The following is a 9,718-nucleotide window of genomic DNA, read 5'->3' as shown; positions in this document are numbered from 1 at the left end:
ACCTGGTTATGTTACTGACTTTGATCAGTGAAATATAAATAGCAGTGCCTGTGTCTCTTCCAAACAGAAGCCTTCAAGAGACAGTGCACGAGTCACCATGTCCCCCTTTCCCTCCCTTGGTGACGGTGGAAGCATGTTTCAGGATGGAGCCTCCATCAGCTGAGATCCCTGGGTGACTATGACGAAAAAGCCATTGTCATCCCATGTAGGACATGAAATTTATTTCTTAATAAATGTGTTGTAATACATCATTGCAATATGAAGGCTGATTATTAATGCAGCATAATCTACTCTATCCTGACTGATAAAAGCTGGCAAAATTTCTTGTAATAGAATCTAAGCAATTTAAAGAGAATTAGTTTTGCCTTCATCAATGACTGAAAACTTACAGGGACAGTGTTGAATAGAGGGAAATGAGGGAGCTTTGGGGTCAAGGCGATCTAAATTTAAATCCATGGTGTCACTTGTTTGTAGTAGTAATAAATATTGTTTGTAATGACTGTATAATATACCATTACTTTTAGTAACCACTAACATTTATGAAGTGCTTACTGTGTACCAGGCACTGTGCTGAGCACTTTACATGGAATAGTTCACTTACTCTTTCATTTCACAAATGAAAAAATGAAGTTTAAAGGAGTTAATAACTTTCCCAAGGTCAGAGAGCAGGGAAATGGTGGAACAAGGATTCACTACAGGCAACAGCACCACAAAGCCTGTGCTCTTAGCCATGCCTTTATACTGTCTGCCACAGTGACTCTGACCAAGTTACTCGATCTTTTTGAATCTCAGCTTCCTCATTTTAGAATAGAGTTGAGAACTACCAGGCAGGGTTTTCATGAAGATTAAGGAAGTTAATTGGGTAAAGCAATTAATATGATTCCTGGCATAGAGTAAGCATTTAAGACATGGTAGCTATTATTTTTCAGTAGCTAATACATCACTCATTTTCCTCTTCTATAAATGGAGATTAGTCAATATGAAAAAAGGTAAGGTGAATGAATGCTTGTCATGACCTACAAGAATTCAGTGCTGTAGAAAGACCGGGAGCTCAGGCACAGTAATCAGATCCTACAATACTGTGCTTGTATCACTCAATGGCCAGTATTGAAACGACCCTGCTGACTTCCTCTAATAAAGGTTTTTCAAAATCAAGATACAACGTACAACCAAACAGCACCCATAAAATTCCCAATGATGTAGTAACTGCATCCAACAGGTCCAAGCCATTATGTCTGAAGGCCTCCCCCCAAAAACGATTTCAAGGATAGAGAGAATATATTTTATGTTCAGCTAGTCACAAATGATACACTGGGATTGGTTTACTTCAATAAACTTATGTTCATATATTAATTGTAAACTACGTAAGGAAACACCGTAAGTGAAACTATTTGTTCTGGGTCCTTTCTCTGTTAACTTCCTCCTTTCTTTTATTTCCTTATGTAATACCATAAAAATATAGACTGTCTATATAGACAAACAGGTCTTCTGCAAACAAGGATAGTTTAATGTTCCCCCTTCCCAATCTGTATACCTTTTACTTCCTTTCCTCGTCTTACTCATTAGCTAGGACTTCGAGTATGATGTTGAAAAGGAGTTGCCTTGTTCCTGATCTTTGTGAGAAAGTTTCCAGTGTCTTACTATTAAGTATGACGTTCACTGTAGGTTTTTGGTCCATGTTCTTTATCAAGCTGAGGAAGTTCTCTGTTTCTATTTCACTCACACTTCTTATAACAAATGAGAACTGGATTTTGTCAAATGCTTTTTCTGTGTCTACTGATAGGATCGTGTGATTTTACTTCTTTAGCCTGTTGATGTGACAGATTACATTAACTGATTTTCAGATGTTGAACCGTTTTATATGTAATTGTATATAATTCTTTTTTTACCTTGTTGGATTCCATTTGCTAATATTTTGTTGAGAACTTTTGTACCTGTGTTCATGAGAGACAGTGGTCTGTAGTTTTCTTTTATGCAATGTCTTTTTTTTTATTTTTTTTAATGGAGGTACTGGGGATTGAACCCAGGACCTTGTGCATGCTAAGCACACACTCTACCCCTGAGCTACACCCACCCACCCCGTTTAATGTAATGCCTTTGTCTGAGTAATGCTGGCCTCACAGAAGGGGTTAGGAAGTATTCCCTCTGCTTCTATCTTATGGAAGAGATTGTAGAGAACTGGTGTAATTTTTTTCTTAAGTATTTGGTAGAAATCCCAGTGACCCCCATCTAGGCCTGGTATTTTCTGTTTTAGAAGGTTATTATTTATTCAAGTTCTTTAATAGGAAAGCTCTTTTCAGGCTGCCTATTACATGATCTTTTGATAAAGAGGGGTTCAGTCCACCTCTCTTGCTAAGATTGCTCACAACTTATGGCTTCATAATTACCTTCTAAGTTCGGCATATGCCTTTTAGTTCACTCGCATCTCTTATCACTCCCACTCCCTGCATATTTGACTATTTACATTTCCTTCCCAAATATCAGACTCCGTCATACTCCCATGTATTTACAAGGGCTTTTCTGTATTCATAAGGCATCCTTTTCTAACTTGTATTTATCCTACTAAATGCAGCTTTCTGCAGAAGCCTTTCTTGACACCTCCCGGCAGTTCAGCTGCCCCATTCAATGTGTACAGCAGACAAACAAAAATTATTCTTTAAAATTACCAAAAAAATCAAAAATTTTAAGTTACTTTAAATGTCCAATGTAATTCAAGGTATACAATGAAATAAACTATAAGATACTGACCTGGTTGTGGATTGTGTCCTTTATAAATTCAATATCTAAGACAGACAGACACATTTTGACACATCAATCAATGATGATACAAACACTGAACAATAAAGTATTATTTCAAGATAAAGGTTAAATATACATCAAGGTTGAAGACAAACGTGAGTGCTCATTCAGGCATGTGCTTAGTTGCATCACTTATCAGGAATGCATTATGAAATGTTTGAGTCTTCTTGTTTCTTTTTACTTATTCTGAATGATTAAAAGCTTAAACTCTGGAATCACACCGACTTGGGGGAAACACTGCTTATAATCTGTGAGATCTTGGGCAAAGGACTAAACCCAATCTTGGTTTCCTCATGGGAATAAAAATAAATAGTAATTAATGATGATGGTAAATGAAAATATTGATATTACTTGAGTTATTTAAAATAATGTCATTATGCAGACCTCTATTTCATTCCACATACAGTGGTGTAAAAAAAAATTTTTTTTACCATGATCCTTAGTGATCTGTGAGGAAAAACCTGTTGAAAAGAGAACCCCTTCTCCAATATAGCTCTTCTTTATTCATTTTTATAACTTTGACAAAAGTAGAATATGGCAAACACTAGATGGAGCAACGTTCCTAGCAGAGTACTCCTTACTAACCAAGAACTTTCCTTTTAACATTTATTAAAGATAAATCATATCTAGAAAAATAATCACTCATAATTATAGGTTACCTGGATACATTCTGCAGGGAAACATGAATGACTTTGAATATGTCAGAGATATGGATATGAGCAAACAGGCAGGACAATGATGTGGATACACCGTAGTCATATGTTGTATTATGGGCTGAATTGTGTTCCCCTAAAATTCATATGTGAACATACTAAACGCCATTACTGTAGAATGTGACTATTTGGAGGTAGGGCCTTTAAAGAGGTAATTAAGTTACAATGAGGTCATTAGGGTCCGCCCTAATCCAATACGACTGGTGTCCTAAAAAGAAGAGGAAATTTGGACACAGACATGCACAGAGAGAAGACAATTTGAAGACAACCATCTACAAGTCAAGGACAGAGACCTGGAACAGATGCTTCCCTCAGGCCCCTTAGAAGAAATCAACTCTGCTGAATCTTGACCTTGGACTTCTCACCTCCAGAAATGCAATAAAAATAAACTTCTGTTGTTTGAATCATGTAGTCTGTGGTACTTTGTTATGTAAGCCCCAGCAAACTAATACATGTGCAAAGGAATACTAGAAATGTAAACTCCACAAGGGCAAGAATTTTTGTCTTTTTTGTTCCTTGGTTCCTAGAACAATGCCTGGCATACAACAGGTGTTCAATAAATATATGCTTTGTAAACTAATAAATAATGCAGATTAATAAAAATTCTTGCTGTAGATGACTCTATTAAACACCACCAATGTTTTGGTAATACTTCTTATGTTTATAAGACCTGAGAACATGAACTCCCAGTGCTCTTACCAAGTACTGTGGTGTAGCTGGTCTACTGCCATGGCCAAGATGTGTAAAATCCTCTGGTGAAACTCCTGTTATGATTTATTTCCTGGCGTAACTTCCTAAAGAAGAAAAGAGCTAATTAGACAAAAATGCTGTTGTAATACAATAAATGTGAATTAGTCCACATTGAGAAATAGGTCAATCTTGTTAGACCATCCTGGGGAAAATGTCACAAACAGACAATAGCTTGCTGTTACTGCTTTCTCTCAAAGGCATCTGGTCAGCTAATTTCACTACAGGCATTATGAGCAGCCTGGAATCACAATTTAAAGGAAAAAAAATAAGGACTTTTCTCTGTTGTTGTTATTACAGCATTTCTCGTACGGACACAGGAAAAAGACTAATTAGATTTCCTTCTGACTTATTCAATTACAAAATCATGATGCATGTCTGTCTTCAAACCCATCTCCATGTCTTAATATCACCACTATCACCATCAATCAGTACTTAATTTGGTACCCTGAATATGCTAGGGAAATAACAGCAAAATAAAACATGAAAGACCATAAGAGAATACAATAAACAACTATATGGCAACACACTGGACAACATAGAAGAAGTGGACAAGTTTCTAGAAACATATAGTCCATCAAAACTGAATCAAGAAGAAACAGACAATCTGAACAGACTGATCACTAGAAGTAAAATGGAATCATCAATGAAAAAACTCCCTAAAAACAAAAATCCAGGACTAGATGGCTTCAATGGGGAACTCTACTAAACATACAAAGAAGAACTCATATCAATCTTCCTCAAACTCTTCCAAAAGACTGAAGAGGAGAGAACACTCCCAAACTCATTCTGTTAAGCCACAATCACCCTGACACCAAAATCAGACAAGGACACTACCAAATAAGAAAATTACAGAACATAGATGTAAAAATGCTCAACAAAATATCAGCAAACATAGTCTGACAATACATAAAAAAGATCATACACTATGATTAAGTTGGATTCACCCTAGGGACACAAGGATGGTTAAACATACCAAAACAATCAATGTGATATACCACATCAACAAAAGAAAGGGGGAAAAAAGCACACGTTAATCTCAATAGATGCAAAAAAAAGCATTTGATAAAGTTCAACACCCATTTATGAAAAAAACTCTTACCAAGGTGGGTATAGAGGGAACATATCTCAACATAATAAAAGCTATTTATGACAAACCCACAGCCAGCATAATACTCAATAGTGAAAAGTTGAAAGCCTTCCCACTAAAATCAGGAATAAGACAAGGATGCCTACTCTCACCACTTCTACTCAACATAGTATTGGAAGACCTAGCCATAGCAATCAGACAAGAAGAAGAAATAAAAGGGATCCAAATTGGAAGAGAAGAGGTAAAATTATCATGATATACAGATGACATGATACTATACATAGAAAACCCTAAAGGCTCCACACAAAAACTACTAGAGCTAATAAGAGAATTTGGCAAGGTAGCAGGATACAAGATCAACATACAGAAATCTGTTGCATTTCTTTACACTAACAATACAATATCAGAAAAAGAAAGTAAAGAAATAATCCCCTTTAAAATCTCAAAAAAAAAAAAAAAAAAAAGACCAAAATACCTTAGGAATAAACCTGACCAAGGAGGCGAAAGACTTATATATGAGGAACTACAAAACATTGATTGAGGAAATTAAAGATGATTTTTTTAATGGAAAGATATCCCACACTCTTGGATTGGAAGAATTAATAGTGTTAAAATGGTCATAATACCCAAAGCAATATACAGATTTAATGTGATCCCTATCAAATTACCCAGGATATTTTTCACAGAACTAGAACAAATAATCCTAAAATTTATATGGAAGCACAAAAGACCCAGAATTGCCAAAGCAATACTAAAGAAAAAGAACAAAGCTGGAGGAATAACCCTCTCAGACTTCAAACAATATTACAGAGCTACAGTAATTAAGACAGAGTGGTACTGGCACAAAAACAGTCATATGGGTCAATGGAACAGAATAGAGAGCCCAGAAACCCACACACTTACTGTCAATTAATCGTCAACTGAGGGGGCAAGAATATACCATGGAGAAAAGACAGTCTCTTTAGCAAATGGTGTTGGGAAAGCTGGAAAGCTGCATGGAAATCAATGAAGTATAGAACACTCCCTCACACCATACACAAAAATAAACTCAAAATGGCTTAAAGACTTAAACGTAAGACAAGACACTATAAACCTCCTAGAGGAAAACACAGGCAAACATTCTCTGACATAAATCTTAGCAATGTTCTCCTAGGGCAGTCTACTCGGGTAATAGAAAGAAAAGCAAAAATAAACAAATGACCTAATTAAACTTACAAGCTTCTGTATAGCAAAAGAAACTATAAACAAAACAAAAAGACAACCTACGAAATGGGAGAAAATATTTGCAAACGATGCTACTGACAAGGGCTTAGTCTCCAGAATATACAAACAGCTCATACAACTTAATAACAAAAAAACAAACAAACCAATTCAAAAATGGGCAGAAGACCTAAACAAACAGTCCTCCAATGAAGACATACAAATGGCCAACAGGCACATGAAAAGATGCTCAATATCACTAATTATCAGAGAATAGCAAATCAAAACTACAATGAGGAATCACCTCACACCAGTCAGAATGGCCATCATTAAAAAAAGTCCACAAACAATAAATGCCGGGCACGGTGTGGAGAAAAGGGAACTCTCCTCCACTGTTGGTGGGAACACAGTTTGGTGCAGCCATTAGATTCCTTAAAAAACTAAAATAGACTTACTATACGATCTAGCAATCCCACTCCTGGGCATATATCAGGAGGGGACTCTAATTCGAAAAGATGTATGCACCCCAATGTTCACAGCAGCATTATTTACATTAGCCAAGACATGCAAACAACTTAAATGTCCATCGACAGAAGACTGGATAAAGCAGTTGTGCAGTGTGTGTGTGTGTGTGTGTGTGTGTGTGTGTGTGTGTACGGAATGGAATACTATTCAGCCATAAAAAAGAATAAAATAATGCCATTTGCTGCAACATGGATGGACCTAGAGATCATCATTCTAAGTGAAGTAAGCCAGAAAGAGAAAGAAAAATACCATATGATATCACCTATATGTGGAATCTAAACAAAAAACACAAACTTATTTACAAAACAGAAACAGACTCACAGACATAGTAAACAAACTTACAGTTACCAGGGTGGGAAGGGATGGGAAGGGATAAATTGGGAGCTTGAGATTTGCAGATACCAACTATTATATATAAAATAGACAAATAATAAGTTTATACTGCATAGCACAGGGAACTATATTCAATATCTTGGAGTGACCTATAATGAAAAAGAATATGAAAAGGAATATATGTATGTACATGTATGACTGAAATACTACGCTGTGCTCCAGAAATTGCCAAAACATTGTAAACTGACTATACTTCAATTTAAAAATGAAAGAAAATGTAGAATATATATTCTGATTTTAACTTACATGTAAACATCCTTTAAATAACAACTATAGGAAAAATTAACCAAAATAATAGTCCTGTCACAGGCAACAATACAATAGTAATTCTCTCTCCTTAAATTATTTGTAATTTTATATAGTAAGTCTCAATTCTTAAAGCATAAAGCTCTCAAAAAACATCTAACTTCTAACCATTATTGGAAGTAAATTCAGGACTAGAAATTGCCCCCAGCAAAGGGAGAGGATGATACACGAAGACTGATTTTTAATGTACGTTTAATCAATACATTTATAAAGAGCATGCATGAGAAATCCAGAATACACCAGTTTTACAGGTAAGTGAAATTCAGCATTTTAAAATCAAAATTTGGAAACTCCCATCCATCCCGAAAGTAGTTTAAAAATCAAGTCAAAGCTTGTTCTCAGTTTTGGGCCTGGAATTAGCTCCCGAACTGATGCAATCTGAAACCAGAGCCAAAAAGTGTTTACGAAAGTCTTTGTCCCAAAGGGAGAAGACTCCTCTAACTCTCCAGAAGTTATGCTGTTGGGATTGCCTTGAGATTTTAACAAAGGTAGAAGGCAGGAATGCAAATATTAAATTCATTCTGAAATATTTTCCTTTCCGGCAAAAATGAAAGCTAAATACTTTTTTTCACAGTATGCAATTTGCAACCAAGCCCTCCTTTATGAAAGGTTTTAATTAGTTGCTTGTCCATTTGCTCATCTTTCCCGGGAACTACAGCATAAACAGGAAGTTCATGCCTCTGGGGCTTATTTGTTGCAGAATGGAAAAAATGAAGTCGTGGACTTTCTCAAGGATAACTTAGATAGAAAGGATCATTAAATTACTGTACTCCCCTTCTTATCTTCTCCAGGAGGTTTATAAACCAAGTGACTGCACAAACTGTACTCCACCCCCAGGAATATAAACAGTTATTTTCCCACATGTGACTGGAAATCAACTTAAGAGCTCTGCATAGGGCTTGTACCACACACTAGAGTCTACACTCCAAAGCAAAGTCATCAGCCACTCTTAACACCTGTTGCAATTGTGTGTGCTCCAGTTCTCACCCTGACAACCTCAAGGCTCCAGAACTAAAACCAGAGAGAAAGTCTATCATTTCAATTACCCAAACACCACAAAGTATTGGATATTATATGGCCAAAGGGAGATATTTGTGGTGATGGAATAGCTCTGTATCTTGATTGCAGCGGTGGTTATACGAATGGATGCCTGTGATAAAAAAAGGCACAGAACTATACACACATCTTGTACCACTGTCAATTTCCCCGCTTTGATACTACAGTTAAGATGTAACTGTTATGGGAAATTGGTACACATAACCCCCCTGGACTGTATTTGCAACTTCCTGAGAACCTATATTTATTTCAAAATAAAATGTTTTTATAAGTGTACCTGCTCGTGTGCATCACTGTACTTTGATCAGTTTGCATTGGGACAAGTCACGGAGAATGAAACGTAGCCTGGAATTCAAATGTGAGATTTCAGCTTGAGGTGGGGAAGGCCTTCGCCTGCGCTTTGCTCTCTGCCTGGGTTTCCCTTTCCGACCTCCCGCCCAGCCTGTCCCCCTTCCCAAGGCTGGCTCCTTCTCATCTTTCAGGTCACATCTCAGTGCCACCTCCTTTCAGAGAAGCCTTACCTTGTCCCCATAAGTAAAGTAACTGCCCTCTGCTTTCCTCGGATTCCCCCGTGCCCTTTATCTGCTCTTCGCCACGCGCAGATTTGGAGTGACTTGGAATGACTTGGTTTGTTTACTTGCTCGTCACCTGTATCAACTCCGCGGGGGCAGGCACCGTGTCTGTCTCTTGCCCGCTCTACCCCAGGTAATGAGCACACTGCTTGGGGATGGCAGATGCTCGGAAAGGCTTTTATCTGAATAAACGCACCTCACTGGAATTCACTCACTCCCTCAAGCTCGGGGGTGGTCGCGCCCGTTTCTCTCCCTCGCACCATCGGTCCTCTAAGTTCAGGGCCGTGCTCGCGCCCTCACTTTGACCACACGGGTGC

This window comes from Camelus ferus, chromosome 4 (genome assembly GCF_009834535.1).
Source record: "Camelus ferus isolate YT-003-E chromosome 4, BCGSAC_Cfer_1.0, whole genome shotgun sequence".
Taxonomy (NCBI): domain Eukaryota; kingdom Metazoa; phylum Chordata; class Mammalia; order Artiodactyla; family Camelidae; genus Camelus; species Camelus ferus.
The sequence above is the reverse complement of the archived record's forward strand: the minus strand, read 5'-3'. Positions refer to the sequence as shown.